The sequence below is a fragment of the Rattus norvegicus genome, chromosome 9 (assembly GCF_021556685.1).
Source record: "Rattus norvegicus strain SHRSP/BbbUtx chromosome 9, alternate assembly SHRSP_T2T, whole genome shotgun sequence".
Lineage (NCBI taxonomy): Eukaryota > Metazoa > Chordata > Mammalia > Rodentia > Muridae > Rattus > Rattus norvegicus.
This window is the reverse complement of record NC_141542.1, coordinates 104,684,804-104,703,751: the sequence shown is the minus strand read 5'-3', so window position 1 is coordinate 104,703,751 and position 18,948 is coordinate 104,684,804. Positions and strand designations below refer to the sequence as shown.

The window sequence follows — 18,948 nt, the reverse complement described above, 5'->3', positions numbered from 1 at the left end:
GTTTCAGGCCACCCTGGAAATGTGTCTTAAAAAAACAGACCAAAGGAGTTCGGTTTTAGAAATAGTAAGTTCTGATGTCTCTTATGAAAACTTCAGTTACCTTAGCTGAGTCAAGGTAACAGTACCCATCTAAGCAGCTATACGACTTCTAAAAAGACTGAACCAGAAGCACCCAGCACTCTTCTGTCAACTGTGAAGCTTTCTGGGCATGCTGCTCAAGGCCAGCAAGAGGGCTTTGCCCTCCTCAACTCAAGCTCACTTCTGGTCTGTGGGAGCCATGATGGCCTCCAACATGCTCACAAATAGGTAAATGGATAGGGGAAGGAGTTCCAACTTAGAAAGGATTTGTACCAAAAAGAAATTTCTCTAATGTTGTGGCTTGACGTGAAATGTCCCCCACAAGCTTCTGTATTTGGATAGCAAGTCCCAGATTGTTGTATTGGTTGGAAAGTTGTGGAACCTTTAGGAGGTTAAAGCCTTGCTGGAGGGAGTGGACCACTGATAGCAGGCTGTGAGGCTATCTAGTTCAACCCCACTTCTTGCCACTTTCTGCTTCCTGACTATAGATGAAAAAGGTCTCACCACGATGGAATGAAAGTCAAAATAAACCCTTCTTCCCACAAGGTCCTTTTTCTCGGGTGTTTGATCACCCGAGAAATTTTACTGTAGAGAGAATTTGTTATAAGCATCACCTGCCAATTAAAAAAGCCAATGGCCAATGAGCTGAGGCAGGAAATAGGAGGTGGGACCCTGGCAGGAAGTGAAAAGACTCTGGGTAATAATGATAATATAAAAGAGGGATTCAAGAGAGCCACAAGGAGATGGACATAAACTGGCAGTAGATGAACTCAGGGGGCTCAAGGAGATGCTGACAGAAACGAGAAGGAAGAAGCAGGCCAGGACTGAAGAGAGGTAACTAACCAAGTGGTAGACATAGAGTAGTTTAAATGGTTAAATAAGTTAAGAGCTAATCATAGAATGAGCCAAAGCTTATGGCCTAGGATTTAATAATAACTAATTAGTCTCGGAGTCGTCATTCTGGGAGCCGGGGCTGGGAAAGGAAAACTTGGAATTTAATATATTTTACATATATTAACACAGCTTGCATCCTTCAGGCTGAGACAAGTCTACAAGAGCTGGTGAGTAAGTCATTCCCACAGTCTAACCAGGCTTGAAGAATCAAGTAATGTCACCTCACCTAAGAAGGTTCAAAGCCATGAGCCCCTTCTGTGGCACCTTTGGAAGACTCCAGTGGCCAGATGGTCACAACAGTATCTGGGTATTATGCACTTCAAAATATCATATTGGCTTTTACTGGGGCGAGGGAGAGTGAGTTGTGTTATCTTTGATCATTACACCCAGAATGGTTTGTAGGTGACCTATGACCATATTCTTGTACATTCTGCCTTTGTGTTAAAATAGCGTTTAATTAGTAGCATTTGAAAACCACTGAATGACTCATACGGGACATCACTCTGAGGCTCAGCTTATTAAAATTGTATGTAGTTATCATAGATTCTTCTGTCTGTGTGGAAATATGAAACACAAGGAAAAATTTACCAGTTCCATGTCCTGAATCCCAGCCATGCAAAGCCATGGCTTCTCCTTTTGGAGGTTTTCTCTGTCCACCTTAGAAGCCATGTCTGTGCACATTTATGCCAGTCTACATGTGTAATACTTTTTAAAAAATGGAATCTCACTGGTGCAGTGTTCTGAGGTTTGATCTATCCCTTTGCGGAGACTGGTCATAAAGGTCCTCTCCTCCTACAAGAAGGCACAGGCTGTTCGCATCTGAACACATGCTGATCTTGCACACATGCTGATCTTGCACACATGCTGATCTTGCGCACATGCTGATCTTGCACACATGCTGATCTTGCACACATGCTGATCTTGCACATAGAGAGGATAGTTGGCTTGGGTGTGATATGGGATATTGATATGCAGGAAAATGGGCCTGCCACTTGTTTTAGTTCCTGTTCTATTGCCCTGAAGAGACACCTTGACCAGGGCGACTCTTATAAATGAAAACGTTTAATTGGGGCTGGCTTACAGTTTTGAGGCTTAGTCTATTATCCTCATGATGGGAACATGGAGGCACACAGGCAGACATGGTGCTGGAGAAGGAGCTGAGAGCTACGTCCTGAACCACAAACAGAGAGAAAGAGAGGTTCTGAGCTTGGCATGGGATTCTGAAAGCCCAAAGCCCACTCCCAGTGACACACTTCCTCCAACAAGACCTCTCAGGTCTGGAGAGATGGCTCAGTGGTTAAGAGCACTGGCTACTCTTTCAATTCCCAGCAACCGTGATGGCTCACAACCATCTATAATGGAATCTAATGGTGTCTTCTTGCAAACTCATACCCATAAAATACATTAAAATTTAAAACGTAGTGCCACTCCTTGGTGACTAAGCTTTCAGATCTGTGGGGGGCCATTCCTATTCAAACAATCACACCAACCTCTTGACATCTTGTTTAAAAGGTAAGTACTACTCATCTTTTGGATTCAGTACCAAGAATCACATGTTGTTCACGAGCCCCTCTCCCTCCAGGATTCCACATTAGATGCTGATTGAGTTACACTTTATTCTAACCCAGTGTGTTCAGGCAGCTGCACCCCTAGGAGACAAACACATGTGCAGCCCTGGAGGAAGGACCATTCCTTGGCTTCTCTGCTCCCCCCTGGCCCTCAGAAAGATGCCCGATTCTAGTTTCCTTTTCTCTGTGGGAATTCCAAGAACGGAGAAGAATTCCTGGCTCATGAGTCAGTTATCTTCCTGACTCCAGTAATTTTGCAGGGTCAGGAGACCCCCATCTCACCCCAAAAACACACTGAGAAGGGAAAGTAAGAAAGAGATCAAGTCCCTGCCTATTTCAGAGCATCCCTAGTGTGGCTTGTCTTTCCCTGAGCTTTGCCTTTGGGGGTGATGGTGGGGAGGGTGGTGTTGATTCAAACTGACACTGAAGCCTGAATGTGCATGAAAACAATGTAGGACCAAGGACTGTCAAGGACCCAGAGAAGAAGGGAGCAGTCATTTCCTCCTCCCTTTGCCCGAGCCCCAAGATGAAAGGCCACATTTGATACTGTGGATGATAGCACTCAGGGGCCCAGCCTGCAACTCAGTGAAGAATGTGTTTTCTTCTTCTCAGAGTCAAGGCCAAGTTAGTGGCTCCAGGAAACAATCTCAAAAAGCAAGCAAGGAATCCTGGCCCCAGTTCCTGAATGCATATACTCCCCATTAACAAAAAGAGCCATTTGCAAAGACAAGTCTCCTTAGTTGAAAGCTAAGGACTAATAACTACTCATAATGGTCACCAAACAGCAGCTCTGCCAGTTTGCTTTATAGGATTGTGTACTATGAGGATCAGTGAAGGATTCTTTACTTTGCTGTAAGACTCTGTGTATGGGATTATACAGGGGGCTTGAGGGAAGCTTCTTCAATGGCTACACTGAACTATCTACGTCTACACTGTCAAGGTCACTGTCTATGTCTGGTGTGAACTTCAGGGAAACTTGACTCCAAGGATGGATGACTTCACAGTGAGTAAGAAACAGGATATGGGCCTGGAGAGACTCAGTGGGTGAAGGGCTTGCCTGGTGAGTCTGAATTTGAGTCCCAGAACCCAAGAAAAAAGCCAGGCATGGTGGAATTCACTCTAAGTCCATATCAGGGGAGACAGAAAAAGGAGAATCCCTGGGACCCTCTGGCCAACTACTCTAACCTGCTCCTTAGTGATATCCAGGCTAATGAGAGACCCTGTCCCAAAAAGCAAGGGGGAATAGAACTTGAAGAAAAACGCCTGAACTTGATCTTTGACCTTCAATATATATACACACATGTCATATAGCTATTCATACATGTATACATGCGAGCATGCATGTGTGTGCACACACAGAGAGACAGAGAAGGGGGAGAGGGGGAGGGAAAAGGGGAGAGAGAGAGAGAGAGAGAGAGAGAGAGAGAGAGAGAGAGAGAGAGAACGCACTTGGCCTTGGCATTCTCTTCTGTATGCCTGGGTTGAAGACTCTTGTGGCCTAAGAGAGTCCGTAGCTGGTGGGATGGGAACTGAGATGGCTTTCCATGTTCTCTGTTCTGAAGCAACCCTCCAGGGTGGGATGGGCGAATGCAATAGACACAAAGTTTGCCTCAGACACTGTAAGACTGTCTTCCCTTGGTCTGGGCCATTATCCTTTAAGGTCATCTACGGAGCCTAATTCCCAAATGGAACAGCTGTCCACGCAGCCGCTGAAGCTGGTTTCCTCTTCCCTTTGTGATCCTAATGGAGTCTTAGAAATAGAAGTCTGAGGCTTAGAACACTTCCTTGGGTGGCTTATTTAGCTCGTCTGTGTCTGTGACACATGCTTAACAGCAGAACTCCCTCTTCCCTCTTTTTGATCATTTGACATAGAAGTGCCTATGTGTGTACATACATGTGTTTGTGTGTCCAGATGCACATATGTCTTGGGCAAAGAACATCACAAAGAGACCTTTGGGCATAGACTTTTAAGGCTTAAGTGTGACAGTTTTTCTGGAGGTCAACTTGGATAACAGTTTCCTTGCTGAATGTGCAATGCTATATACTCTGGAGATTCGATCCTACATGGCTGTTAAAATACGAAAGCATTCTGATAGAGATTGGTGTTAAAATCAGTTACAGTGTTAAAAATAGAGTATGACACTTCTAAAAAGATGAGAACCAAGAGAGAAGATGGGGAAAAGAATGGTCGGGCTGAGTCCCGTGGCCGTAGGACTCAGACTTACGATTGTCCCTAGCCGAATGCTTTTTAGTCTGTAAACTAGTCCATTGCCTGTCTGTCTGAGGCAGGTGAACTGGTAAGTCATTGACAGTCTGAGGGTTCTTTCACTTATATGTATTGGGGGTTGGTTTGTTGCTATATATTCAAATGCTAAAGTCTGTACCCCAAGATCTGGTTGCCCCAAGATGAGCAGAATCTCACTCACGCACACAAGCCTTTGTTTGTGTAAACCTTGCTCCCCCATTATCCATGATTGGTTAATAAAAGTTGTTGACAGCCTATAGAAGAGGGGTAGGTGGGGCAAAGGTTCCCAGCTTGGCATCTCAGGTAGGAACCACAAGAGAGAGCAAAGGAGGAGAAAGAAAAAAGTCACTGTGGGGTGATATGGACCGTGAGCATGTGACCATGAGGGCTGGACTGAAGAAGCAGGAGCACTGTAAATGAAAACCTATGGCAAGTCATCCATTGGAGGTCAAGGCATGAATGCAGACAAAGTAGCTTAGGGCTGAGATCTGCCCAGCTTTGATGAGTTAAAGCTCATGATAATTCTAAAGGTCTGTGCCTTTTATTTGAGTATAGCTGGTTAAAGAGTAACTGTTGCCATATTAACTTCCAACATTAGTTATTAATCACAGACTACTTAAATTATTCTACACTTAATAGATGGCTATGCACTAGGCACCATACTCATCTCAGAAGAGGCATCAAGGCTGGAGAGATGGATGAGTGATTTGGAGCACTTGTTGCTCGTCTTAGGGTTTTATGGCTGTGAACAGACACCATGACTGAGGCAAGTCTTATAAAGGACAACATTTAATTGGGGCTGGCTTACAGGTTCAGGGGTTCAGTCCATTATCATCAAGGTGGGAGCATGGCAGCATCCAGGCAGGCATGGAGCAGGAGGAGCTGAGAGTTTGCTCTTCCAGAGGACCTGGTTTGATTTCCAATGCCCATATGGTAACTCACTACCATCTGTAACTCTAGTTTCAAGAAGGGGATCAAACATTCCCTTTTGGCCTCCAAGGACACTAGGCACATACATGGTGTGCAGATATACATGCAGGCAAAACACCCATACCTATAAAATAAATTTACTTAATAGAAATAGAAGAAGAAGCAGCCATGACCATAGCCCTAATTAAGATGGGAACAGTGTGTCCAGACCCAAGTCACCTGACTCGGAATGAGAAGTCTGCTAGTTATTTTGTGCTAGGCCTCTGATGGACTTCCATGAGGAGTGGGGGGGTGTGGTTTAGAGGTCAAGGAAGAGGTGCCTGTGTGTGTCATATTTTGGGATGGCAGGAAGTAGATAGAGGCATGGGCTGGCCCAGCAAAGGATGTGAGACTTTCCTTTGTCACCTCAAATGACAGGTAGGCAAGCAGCCCCGAGAATGCACAATGCACTCCCTTAGGCCTCTGTCCTTATCTCTACGCTTGCAGGTAATTTTTAATTTGACTGCCATGCAGAAAGCTGTATACAAGGAAATGCTCTTTATGACGCCATTTGTTATGGCAAAGAATTAGCTGCTCTGATGTCTAACAACATACAGATGGCTAATTGAATGTCAGGGCTTTGTAGTCAGGCTGTTGTACTGCTGTGAGAGGAGATACGTTTGAAGACCACAGGTAATGCGGGCAATATGTATCACCATGTAGTGTTTGTGAAAGGCGGGGCCTGGCGTCTCACAGGAGGCACGAGAGCACCAATGAGCATCAGTGTAGCGTCTACACAGCGGACAGAGACCAGTCTACCTGAGAATATCAGGCTTGGGGCGGGGGTCCCCTGCGTGTCTCCAAATGGCTGGAGGAAGCTGTCTAAACTCAGCACAATGGTGCATTGGTTCTGTAAGGACACTGGAGGAGTGATTGGGCTAAAGACCTGGCTTTTTCACTTGCCTGTGTCAGGCCCCGAGGGGATCCCTCAGCCTCAGTCTCTCTCAGTTTCTTATGAAATGAGCTAACAGTAGCAACTACCTTCTAGCACATGGTGAAGGAAGCATAAAGAAAGGTAGGGCATCACAGAGAGCTGGCTTTGGGCAGGTGATAAGGAATTCCTAGTGTGAGGTCTGAATGGAATCTCTTCTGGGAACTCCTGAATGAGACTCATGGAGGCAGTGATCAATGCAAAAACAAGAGGAATTTTATTGTTCCAGCATGTTGGAGTCTCCAAGAGGGAGATGACCCTGAGCAAACTCTAACGGAGTTATATACCTTTGATAAGGGCAGAATTCAAACAATGAAATATCTCCTCAGTTACAGGGGGCAGAATTTGAACAATGGTAGCTAGGCAGGGTACTACTGTTGGGGCGAAGCAACCCTCAAACTGACTCATGGTCAGTGGACCATCCGGGACTTTCCAAGGGGGTCAGTTGGGGAGTCACAGGTGACTTTGTCTGATAGTTGGCTTGCAGTTGTTCCAGGAACTAAACTAGCTCTACTCCTCCTGGAAGAGGGGTATTTTGTGCTCAGAGGTTTGTGGTGGTATTTTCCCACTGGCCTCAGATTGACCCCCAACTCTGGCTCTTTTACTAGTTATGATGATTACCTTGTTATTTTGTCTAGCATTAATATTTCTGATTCCTCTGTCACAAGAGATGCAAAGAATGAATAAATTCAGGGGTAGCACAGGGAGACCTGTTACAGGGTCTCATGACTGACTGGAGAGTTAACTGAGCAGGTATCTCATGTCTAGAACCTGAGAGAATAGCAGTAGAAACATCTTAAATCCTCAAGCCAATGTCAGCTGAGGAGGAGCATCAGGTCTCTGTCTTACCAGAAAACGGAGCTGGATGGTAGAGGCTTCCTGAAAATCCAGTGATGGATTTCAAAGAACATCTGCGGAGGAACCTGGCCTTGGAGGCCTGTAGAGCCTCAGAGTCACCATACCAAGGGAATGCTCGAAAAGGATTCTCTTGTTCTAGTGGGAAAGATGGGTGGAAATCTAAAGGTAGACAGTCTTGTGTTCTCCAACATAATGACCCTTGGAGACCTTTGGAAAATGAATCAAATATCTGATCCCTGGTTTGCTCAAGTGTAAAATAGAAATGATGACAGTATTTATGTCAAAGGTCTGCTGGGAGGATTAACAAGGTTCAAGAATGTGAAATTACTCAATAAAGATTACAAAGGTTCCTGATGCTGTTGCTGACCACATGAGTGTTTCTAACATGCCAACAGAAAGTTGTAGGCAGGTCATTTCAGCAACTACTCAACTCGTTTGGAGAGTTATTCCAGTTTCTGATGGACAGTTGTATAAGGAGCATGTTGCTGTTTGAGAAAAAGTGAGTCCTTTTTCTTTTAAATATGGATGAAGAAACTTTATTCTTGATTGTCATTGGCAATTATCTTATGAAGGTCTCATGGGGATTGACATCCTACTGCATGAAAGCAGTCATCTTATTTCCCAAAGGCCATCTTAGATTTTGAAGGTGGCCATCTTGTATCCTGATGGCAGCCATCTTGGATCTTGAGGACATCTATCTTACATAATGGGGGCAGATACAAAAGGAAGAAGTCAACATGCAAGAAAAAAAGATGACAAAACAAAACAAAACTAAACAAAAGCCTGAATAGCATTTTTCTGAATGTAAGTCATTAAATAATATAGATTCTTCAAGCCAAATTGAAGAGGGGTATACTGACTGGTGTTGTGTGTCAACTTGACACAAGCTGGAGTTATCACAGAGAAAGGAGCCTCCCTTGAGGAAATGCTTCCATGAGATCCAGCTGTAAGGCATTTTCTCAATTAGTGATCAAGGGGGGAGGACCCAGGCCATTGTGGGTGATGCCATCCCTGGGCTGGTAATATTGGGTTCTATAAGAGAGCAAGCTGAGCAAGTCAGGGGAAGCAAGCCAGCAAGTAACATCCCTCCATGGCCTCTGCATCAGCTCCTGCTTCTTGACCTGTTTGAGTTCCAGTCCTGACATCCTTTGGTGATGGATGAATAGCAATGTGGAAGTGTAAACTTCCCCAACTTGCTTCTTGGTCATGATGTTTGTGCAGAAGTAGAGACCCTGACTAAGACAGGAGTTTCTGTTACTTGGCTTTAATAAAACCTGACAAACAGTACAAGAAAAGGTTGTTGGGGAGCTTCATTTTATCTAAAGCCTGATGATTAGTATTAGTTGTCAAGTTGACAGGATCTGGAACCAGCTGGCAGATGACCTTCTGGGCTGGATTATATTGATTACATACATTGAGATGGGAGGAACCACCCACCATGGGTCGGGTCACTCCCTGACTGGGATCCTGTATTATATACCTGGAAAACGAGAACTGAATTTTTCCTGATTATGGATGTGATATGACTAGCTCCTTCAAGTTCCTGCTGCCTGGACTTTCTCACCATGCTAGACTGTGCTTTTAACTGTGAGCTGAAATAGACCCTTTCTCCTTTAAGTTGCTTTTGTCAGACTACTTTCCCGTTGTAACACAAAAAGAAAACTTGACAAGGCCTTAGTGAGGGGTTGTGCTCTCACTCCTGGATGTATAGACTCCTGGATGTATAATCTTTGGGTCTAGTGAAATCCCTGGTGGGTTTCCAGTGAGCTTTCTTAATCCTGTGTCTGCGTGGCTCTCTCCATCCTCACAGATGTTTTCTTGTTGGTTCTAATGGCAGTCAGCCAGCACTGTTGATCTCTTCTGACCTGGTGAGCTTTGCAGAAATAGGTCCATTCCCACTTTTCTCTCAGTACATGGTGATTATGATATGAACACTGAGCAAGGTTATCATTCTCTCCCAGTTTCAAGCTCTTTTGTAGTATGACCTTCCTCCAGTCTTAGCCACAGCTCGATGATTGATGATGCGCAGGTCTCTTGATTCCCTCCAGTTAACCTATACCAGATCCATCCCCCCAAGATCCCTGGTGTGAGTTTCCCACCAGAATAGCATGATGCAGAATGTCCATTTACTCCTTCAAGATAATTTGAATGTTTCATTATCACATGCTAGTTTGATGATGATCTTTTTTTACTCTGAAGGTAAGGATACATATTTAAACTGCCTGGTATCTGTAAGATGGCCCATTACATTTTGAAAGAAAAAGCTTTCACCAGTCTATTTGCTCATTTTGGCTGTATCATTAAATGGGATTTGTAATATGACTGTCCAAACAGTCACTGAACATATGTATTTATTTTCATTCCATATGTATTTCTATTTCCTCAGAAATATGTATGTCTTCACCATGCGTCTATCAAGGCAGGTCACTATATATTCTTCATCTCCTGGAAAACCCTGGATAGCAAGTTTTTTTTCTCTAAGGATTTATTTATTATATATGAGTACACTGTAGCTGTCTTCAGACACACCAGAAGAGGGCATCAGATCTCATTACAGATGGTTGTGAGCCACCATGCAGTTACTGGGATTTGAACTCTGAAACTCTGGAAGAGCAGAGAGTGCCCTTAACCACCGAGCCATCTCTCCAGCTTGTGGACAGCAAGTTTTAAAATCACCAGAGAAGCTTAGAGTTTTTGGTTTTTTGTTTTTTTTTTGTTTTTTTTTTTTTTTTTGGTTCTTTTTTTCCGGAGCTGGGGACCAAACCCAGGGCCTTGTGCTTCCTAGGCAAGTGCTCTACCACTGAGCTAAATCCCCAACCCTTTTGTTTTGTTTTTAATTGCAGTTTTTCCATATCAGCCCAGCACACTCTTACCTAATACAGGAGTCTGTCCTGTGGAGCAGAATACACATGAGACAAGGAAACCCCACATCCCTTCAGCCATTGCACTCTTAGAACCTCAAGTTCTTCAAGCACAGAGGGTACATCCTTCCTTCTGATGCGTGAGACAGTGCAGATTCACTCTCATAGTGGAAGAGGGAAGGTTGGGACTTAGACCTTATAACACCGTGAATCCAGAAGACACAGTGATGTCAAATGTTTCCCCATGACTCCTAGGGAATGGACGAAGTGGTCCTGGATCCATGGTGCAAGCCTGGGAAAGTCCAGATGGGAAAGAGTGTGAATACGAATGATGAGAAGCAGGGAGAAAAGATGGAGGCCCAAGAAAGACGGCTGGAAGGGATTAGGAAAGAGTGAAACACATAAGAACACATAAGGCAACCTTGTTTGTCTCTAGACTCTCAGTTCATCTTACGGAAGCACAACACAGACACCTTCAAGCAACGCAGGGTAGACACAACGGCCAGCTCCGCTAACATCATTAGTCCACTATGGAAGAGCTTAGGGCGTGGGTTTAGACCTGAGTGGATCCAGGTACTGACATCACATCACTATCTGTACTAACTATGTACTTAGTCTCAACCCTCATCCTTAACGTTCTTCCTAGTAAAACTGTTTTGTCTGTCTGTTTTGTCACACAATTTTAAAAAATTTATCTTTGTTATTGATTTATCATTTATCACATGTATCATGTCTCTTGATTATTTATTTGATTTGTATTTATTATTTGTTTATTTTCAGGTGCACACACGTCATGTGTGAAGGTCAGAGGACACCTTGGGTGAGGCGTTTCTCTTCTCCTACCATACTGGTCCCTCAGACTCAGGTCATGGGGTTTAGTGGCAAATGCATGTACTCACTGAACTATCTCACTAAAGAACCTCTGCTGAGATCAGACACGAGCTGCCCTGTTTTTACTGAATATACAAATTGCCTGTTCTTACTGAACCATAATGCTCTAGCTACAGAAAGCAGAGACTTGTTTATTCATTGGTGTCTAAGTATTGAGTTAGTGTGTCTCTCGAATACATTGTTTAGGAACCTTGTTTTAAAAAAAAATCAGTTTGATTTCTGACTTTAATTTTATTAAGAATATCATTCAATTAATTTGAGCCATGTAACACAAAATTCTCAGCCATTCCCAATGGGATCATTACATACTTCTGCAATTATGGACTTCATATTTATGCAAGGAACCATTCTCAGTATTGACGGTTATAAAATCAAAGTATCTATCAACTGAAAGATATTGAGGCTCTGTGTTCTACAGTATCAGACACTCAGTCAAGATTTAATTTTCTATGTAAAAATAAATAAGCATATTCATCTCATTTGTATGCAAATTTTATTTCCTTGTCGAGAAATGGTGAAACTCAATGTGTACCAAGGAACTGGTGGGACATGAATAAATTTCTTTATGATCTGTTACCACCAAATGTTTGTGATTTGTATAATACTCAATATATCTACATATCTAGGGCCAAGTATGAATCTCTTGGGTGATAGCGAACACCACCATGTACTAATTTAGACTAATTTTTGTTGTTTTAAATTATATATAGGTGTGTGTGTGAATGTGTGTGTGATGTGTGTGTATGTGTGTGTATGTGTGTGTATGTGTGTGTGTATGTGTGTGTGTATGTCTGTATGTGTATGTGTGTGTATGTATATATGTGTATGTGTGTGTATGTATGTGTATGTGTGTATGTGTGTGTGTATGTCTGTATGTGTATGTATGTATATATGTGTATGTGTGTGTATGTATGTGTATGTGTGTATGTATATATGTGTATGTGTGTGTTTGAGTGTCTGCAAGTACATATATGCACATGAATGAAGATGTCAGCAGAGCCATACATGCCAAATCCCCAGAGCTGGAGTTGACAGATGGTTATGAATCACTTGATGTGGTTGCTAGGAACTGAATCCAGGTCTTCTGGAAGAGCAACAAGTGCTCTTATCTTCTCCCCAGTACCACCCCCAGCATTTTTACATGGGTTCCATGGACTGAACTTTTAGCTGTCTCTCTGACCACAAGGAGATTTTTTTCCCCCAGCACTGAAACTCTGGATCCAAAACTCTGGATGACTTACTGTTTCATTCCAGGTCCCACCTCCTAGTGCTTCACTCCCATAGTGCCATGGGCTATGGCCACATCTTTGACACCCAGGCCCTTTGGGGACGCTTATTCAAACCATAGAAGACTTTCGCACCCAGTTTCCTCAGATCCAGCTCAGCCACATCGTCTTCAGAGACGAGTTTGAGCAAAGGGAAATCATTTGCATAATAGTTGAAAGGCAAAGTAAAATGATGTTAACCTGCCCAATACGTCAAGGTAATTAGTGTTTCTAAAGATGACTTCAATTGTGGGAAATTGTAAATATTGTTAGACAAAAGGGAGCAAACATTTTTCAGACTCAGATTTCCAGTTATTGTCTGGAAAGATGAAGAATGCCAGCTCTTTCCACATTTGACTTTATACTGTGACTGTGCCCAATAAATTGAACATAATTTCATGTAATACTTTATTCTCTGTGAGCTATTCCTTTTTAGAATGTAATAAGTTCCAGGAGAAAAGCTACTGGTAAAATGTCATCTGGCACATAGTAAATACTCAAGAAACAACTTGAAGAGTGAGTGAATGAATGAATGAATGAATGAATGACTATATAAAAGACAGAGGTAATTGGAAGTCAGCTAATTCAAGGAGGAACTTTTGAAGTAAATAACTTTGGTTATGATCTCTTTGGTCTTTGTGTGTGCCTACATGGATTATGTGTGTGCATGTGTACATGGGTACACATGTGTGTGTAGGCCAGAGGTAGATGGTAAGTGTCTTTTCAGTTGCTCTGCATCTTACATTTTGAGTCCAAGGGATTCCTGTCCTGGATAGACTGACTGGTCAATGAGCTCTTTTCCCTTCCTCCTCAGCACTGGGATTGAAGGCATCTGTTCTCTTGCCTGGTGTGCTGGTTAGTTTTCTGTGGTGGTTTTAATAGGTTTGGCCCCCATAGAGTCATGTGTTTGAATGCTTGGCCATAGGGAATGACACTATTGGGAGGTGTGGTCTTGTTGGAATAGGCGTGGCCTTTGTTGGAGGAAGTGAACCCCTGTGGAGCAGGGTTTTGAGGTCTTACATATGATAATGTTTGCTCAGGGTAGCAGACAGTTCCCTTCTGCAGCCTGAGGATCAAGATGTAAAACTCTTGGCCCCCTCCAGCACACATCTGCCTGCATGCTGCCATGCTCCCCCCCCCATGGTGACAATGGACTGAACCTCTGAAACTATAAGCCAGCCCCAATGAAATGTTTTTCTTTATAAGAGTTGCCTTGGTCATGGTGACTCTTCACAGCAATAAAACCCTAACTAAGATATTTCTCAAGGGGGATGCCAGAAAGCAGAGTCTCCAGCAACATCTGTCCCAGATCTAATGTGCCAGCCACAAACTTTTGAGAAATTGCACCCATCATATTGGCCAGTGGGCAATGCTATAGAACATTTTCTTGATTAATATTGCACATAGGAGGGCTGGAGAGATGGCTCAGCGGTTAAGAGCACCCGACTGCTCTTCCAGAGGTTATGAGTTCAATTCCCAGCAACCACATGGTGGCTCACAGCCATCTGTAAAGAGATATGATGCCCTCTTCTGGTGTATCTGAAGACAGCTACAGTGTGTACTTATATATAATAAATAAATAAATCTTTAAAAAAAAATATTGCACATAGGAGGGCCCAGTCCACTGCGGGTGGTGCCATCCTCGAGTTGGTAGTCTTAAATGCTATAAGAAAGCAAGGAGAGTAAACATCAGAGGGCAAGCAAGAAGCATCCAAGGCCTGTGTTTCAGTTCCTGCCTCCAGGTTCCTGCTTGGATTCCGTTCCTATTTCCCTATAAGCTATAAAGATGAATAAACTCTTTCTTCCCCAAGTAGCTTTTGGTCATGGTGGTTTTTCACAGCAATGCAATGCAAACTAGAATGCTTGGCTTTTAATGTTTGTACACTGCAGATCTGAACTCAGGACCTTATACTTAGGCAACAAGTGCTTTATTGGCCAAGCAATCTCCTCAGTCCCAGCCTTTCCTGAGTGCTTCCGGTATTTCTGCACATCAAGCTTATTCACCCAACCTGACAGTCCCCATCTAAATTCTGCTCATGACAAACATACATGAGAGAGTCACAAAGGCTTTGTGTGTGCATCAGAGCTCCCTATCCGTAAGACCTGTGCATGGACACCCTCAGAGACTAGCTCATTCTGAGTCAGGGAATAGACACATCCTGTGGAAGAGACACACATGTCTCTTCAGCCAAGCGTTCCTGCTCTTTGATTCCTTTGCACACTTTCCTTGAGGGAGTAATGGACATAATGATGTCTCTGTACCACATATGCACTGACGTCCCTCATTGCCAAACCGATTCATTTCCTTCTCTTCAGGGGTGTTCTCATCTGGGTCTCACATCTGCCTCAACGTAAGTATCTGTGGGATAACTCTGAACCTCACTAAAGAGGAATGGTGGTGAGAGGAGGAGGAATGGGTAATGGTTAATCATTAAGTTAGGGCGTGGGTGTTGCATTGGGAAAACCCAGCTGGCTGAGGACTGGATGCTACTACCTCTGATTCACAAGCATGGCCAGTGACCCAGGCGGGCAGTCTTGCCAAGAAAGAATCGCATGCCTTGGGTGGCTTCTTTGTTTATTTGGAGAGTTGAAATAGGGGAGGCAGGAATTGCTTCTTCGCCAAACCTTGATTTAATTCAACATGCCTAATTCTAATTTTAGCTTGGACCTTCGTGGGAGTCATTGTTCTAGAATAAGGCTCGAGGGAGAGGATTCCACATGGTCAGTGCTCTTATGACATCGGTTGCAATAAGATGTGGGGGAGGTGGGGCATTTGCTCGGGGTAGAGTTGGAGGTCCTCTGAATTGTGCAAGGGGAAGTGGGTTGTACAAAAACTGACAGAAGAGAGACGATGCATGGGCTGCAAATATTTGAACTTCGACCTCGGTTTAAATGAATGTTAATCATTATTGAGTAAGGAAAACCAGGCCTTAAAAATAGCCAGTTTCGATTTCACAAGTATGTACGTGTGTTTGGACTGTTTTAAGTCAATGATCCTTTGGCATTTAGTATTGATACGGTGCACTGAGAAGGACTTCTGTTCCTGTGTGTACATTCAGAAGTCACTACTGGTCAGTTCTAGATTAGCATCTTTGGGATAACATGGAAGGCGCTTGGCCTGATTCTTTCCCCGTTGTTGTGATAAAATACCCTGGAAAAATTAACTAAAGGGAGAAAGGGCTTATTTTAATTTTCAATTCAAGGTCCAAAGTTGATATCCATATGTCTTCCATTTCTGTCCTTATTCACTAAGCCAGACTCTATCAGTTGAACCTAGAGTTCACCAATCAGTCCCCCTAGCTAGCCAGATTGCTGATAGAGAGGAACCATGTTTCTGCTTGCTGGGTGCTGGGATCCATCATGGTAGGGAGGTCAAGGTGGCAGGAGCTTGCTCAGGAAAGAGAGTGTTGTTTGCTTCTCAGCTCTCTATCAGTTCAGAATCCCAGCCAGGGAATGGTGCTGCCCACAGTGGGCACATTTCCGTTAATGTGATTGAGATGACCATCACGGGCATGCCTACAGATCCAGCTCTCAGGTGATTCTGGATTCTGTCAAATTGACAGTAAGCATTAACCATTACAGTGCTTGGATTCCAAATGACTCAAGGAAAAATTAGAAAAGGGGATTTTGGTGAACAGAAATGGTTCCTTTTCCCCTACAAAGGATTATACCTGCACTTCATGCATACCTGTTTCAGGCCATCATTGGTCACCCCAGGGTTCTATCAGCTTGCCCTATCTCAGAATGAGGTGTGTCCACCGAGTTATGATGAAGCAGAGGGGCCCTTGAAGAAGGAAGTACAGATGACTGTGTCATGCCAAGAAGTGCTTGCTTCTTATATTAACCAGCTATGGGCATTTGATTGGAGCAAGACAAAGCCAGGTATAAAATGCTGTTCTCCCTTATTCAATTGAGCCTCTATCCTGAGTCAGGAGGTGACATCAAGATCCTGGTCTGCCCTAGGCATGAAGGCAGAAATCCTATACAAGTGACACTGGCACCATATAGTAGGAAATGCAGCCAGTGTGGTTGGGACATCTACTATGGAGGAGAGAAGTGGATGGGAAATTCAGATAGCCTCAAGAGGGAAGATCTTTATCCAAATGGAGTAAATAGGTAGCTTTAGGTCTTTGTGGAAATTCACACAGTTTTAGGGACAAGGGGATGGCTCAGTGAACAAACCCTTTGCTATAAAAACATGAGGACCAGCGCTCAGACCCATGGCACCCATATAAATGCTGGGCAGGTGTGGCAGTCCATTTGTAATCCCAGCATAGACGTGAGATTCTCCTGACAAGCTAGTTAGGGTAGACAGCCTGATTGATGAGATCTGGGTTCAATTGGCAGGCCCTGCCTCAAGGAATAGGGGGAGGGCAAGCAAAGAAGGAAGACACTGCACATGAACTTTGGGCTTCTGCTTGTACACAGATGCATATACATATGAATACATGTACTCTATATCCATGTGTGCCCCCCACATACACACACACATGTAAAACATACATACAACTACATATAGCATATATACACATGCAAAACATACATATAACTGCATACACCATACACACATTTGTTTTAAAAATTAAAACTGGAAAGAAGAGAAAGTTTTGAGGGAAACATAATCCACTCGGCAGCCAAGCCCCTTTCCTTTGGGCTTCTATGGGGTGAAACTGGCAATTTTGCTTGCAGTAAACTCCTGGGCAGCTTCTGTGGCAAAGCAAACCAGTGCATAGGAACTCTTCAGGGAGGGGAGCGCCTGGGCTCTTTTCCACACCATGACTGGAGACAAGCAGAAGACATCTGTAGTGTTCACAGGCCCTGAAGCCCTGATGATCTACACCAAAGAAAACACCTTGAACTTCAAGAACCTCAGTGCAAAGTATGAAGCTAGTTCTTCATCCTCCACAGCAGAAATGTCAGCGTTGCTGAAGCTTCACACTCTGAGGCACGCATTTCCCTAGACTCCTCGAGACGAGCTGAAAACTGTCACTTTTGGCTAAAGGCTGGCAGCCATTTCAGTCAGAACCACAGGTGTTAAACCACCAGTGGAGCCACTAAGAGAACCAATTACTGCCTGAGAATAGTCACCACCTAAAGATGCCAGAAAAACACTCCACGGTAGTCTGGACCGTTTCAGGGGCACGGGGGTGGGGGTAGGGGGTGAGGGCTGGGGGGGGGACTTAAAAATCTGAGAGGAAGTGGAACAGCTTCCTTGCCTTCGAGATCTTCCTCTTACACTGCTTCATGGACAGTGTGAACTTAAAAGTATGTTAGAAAGCAAGCTCCAAGGCTGGAGAGATGGCTCAGTGGTTAAGAGCACTGACTGCTCTACCAGAGGTCCTGAGTTCAGTTCCCAGCAACCACATGGTGGCTCACGACCCTGTGTAATGGGAGTCAGTGCCTTCTTCTGGCCTGCCTAAAGACAGTGACAGTGCACTCACATACATAAAATGAATAAATGGTTAAGAAAATTTGGCAAAATCCAAAAGGATAATGTAGTCTACAGAGATTTCAGATCCCACTGAACATGCATATTTCTTCAATAACTGATACCTAGGCATTATGGAAATTGTGTGTGTGAGCGTGTGTATGTGTGTGTGTGTGTGTAAATGTGTATGAATGTGTGTGATATATATGAGTGTGTGATGTATGCATGTGTGTATGTAAATGTTCAAGAATGTGTACGAATGTGTGTGATGTATGTGTGTGTGCACACGAGAGTGTGTTTGTGAGAGTGTGTATGTGTCCCTCTGCAGGTGTGCAAGTGACCTCTGGGGTTTCTGTAGTAGTTTTTATTGTCAATGCAACCTAGCCTAGTATAGCATAGAAGGGACTCTGAGCATGTCTGTGAGGGGTTACCTTAATTATGCTAATTGACATGGAAAGACCCGATCACTATGTGAAGCACTTGCACTAATTCGCTGTTCTCTGCCCTTGACTGTGGATGCTATGTGATCAACTGCTCTCAGTTCTGCTACCTTGACTTCTCAGAGGAGACAGACTCTGATCTGGGAGTGGGAGCTGAATAAAGCCTTTATCTCTTGCGTTGCTTTTGTCTGGACATTTTATCACAGCAACAGGCAAGCACAAGCAAGGCAGCTCCCTCTGGTGCCTTTGTTTATTGTTTTGACACAAGATCTCATGTAGCCCAGGCTGGCCTCAAACTTACTACAAAGCTAAAGGTGACCTTGGTCTCCCAACCCTCCCCACCCTTGGCCGCTGCCTCCCACTTCCTATGTTTCCGGTCTCTTTCCTTCTGTGTGACAGCAGCGAAAACTGAAATTTACCAAGACTTTCCAATGTGGTAGGTGCTGTGTACCAAAGAGCATACAAAGGCTGGCTCTTCAAAGTCTCGATTCATAAAAGGAAGCTTGAAAAAGGAACCATG

At 43.9% G+C, this 18,948-nt stretch overlaps 1 long non-coding RNA gene across 1 annotated transcript; it reads left to right on the top strand.

The window, feature by feature from the left end:
- The first annotated feature begins 817 nt into the window (after positions 1-817).
- LOC120094740 (uncharacterized) lies at positions 818-11,876 on the top strand. The gene is made up of 3 exons (XR_015629212.1): positions 818-912; positions 10,660-10,977; positions 11,185-11,876. It is a non-coding gene; the product is annotated as an uncharacterized LOC120094740 (long non-coding RNA).
- The last annotated feature ends 7,072 nt before the right edge of the window (positions 11,877-18,948 follow it).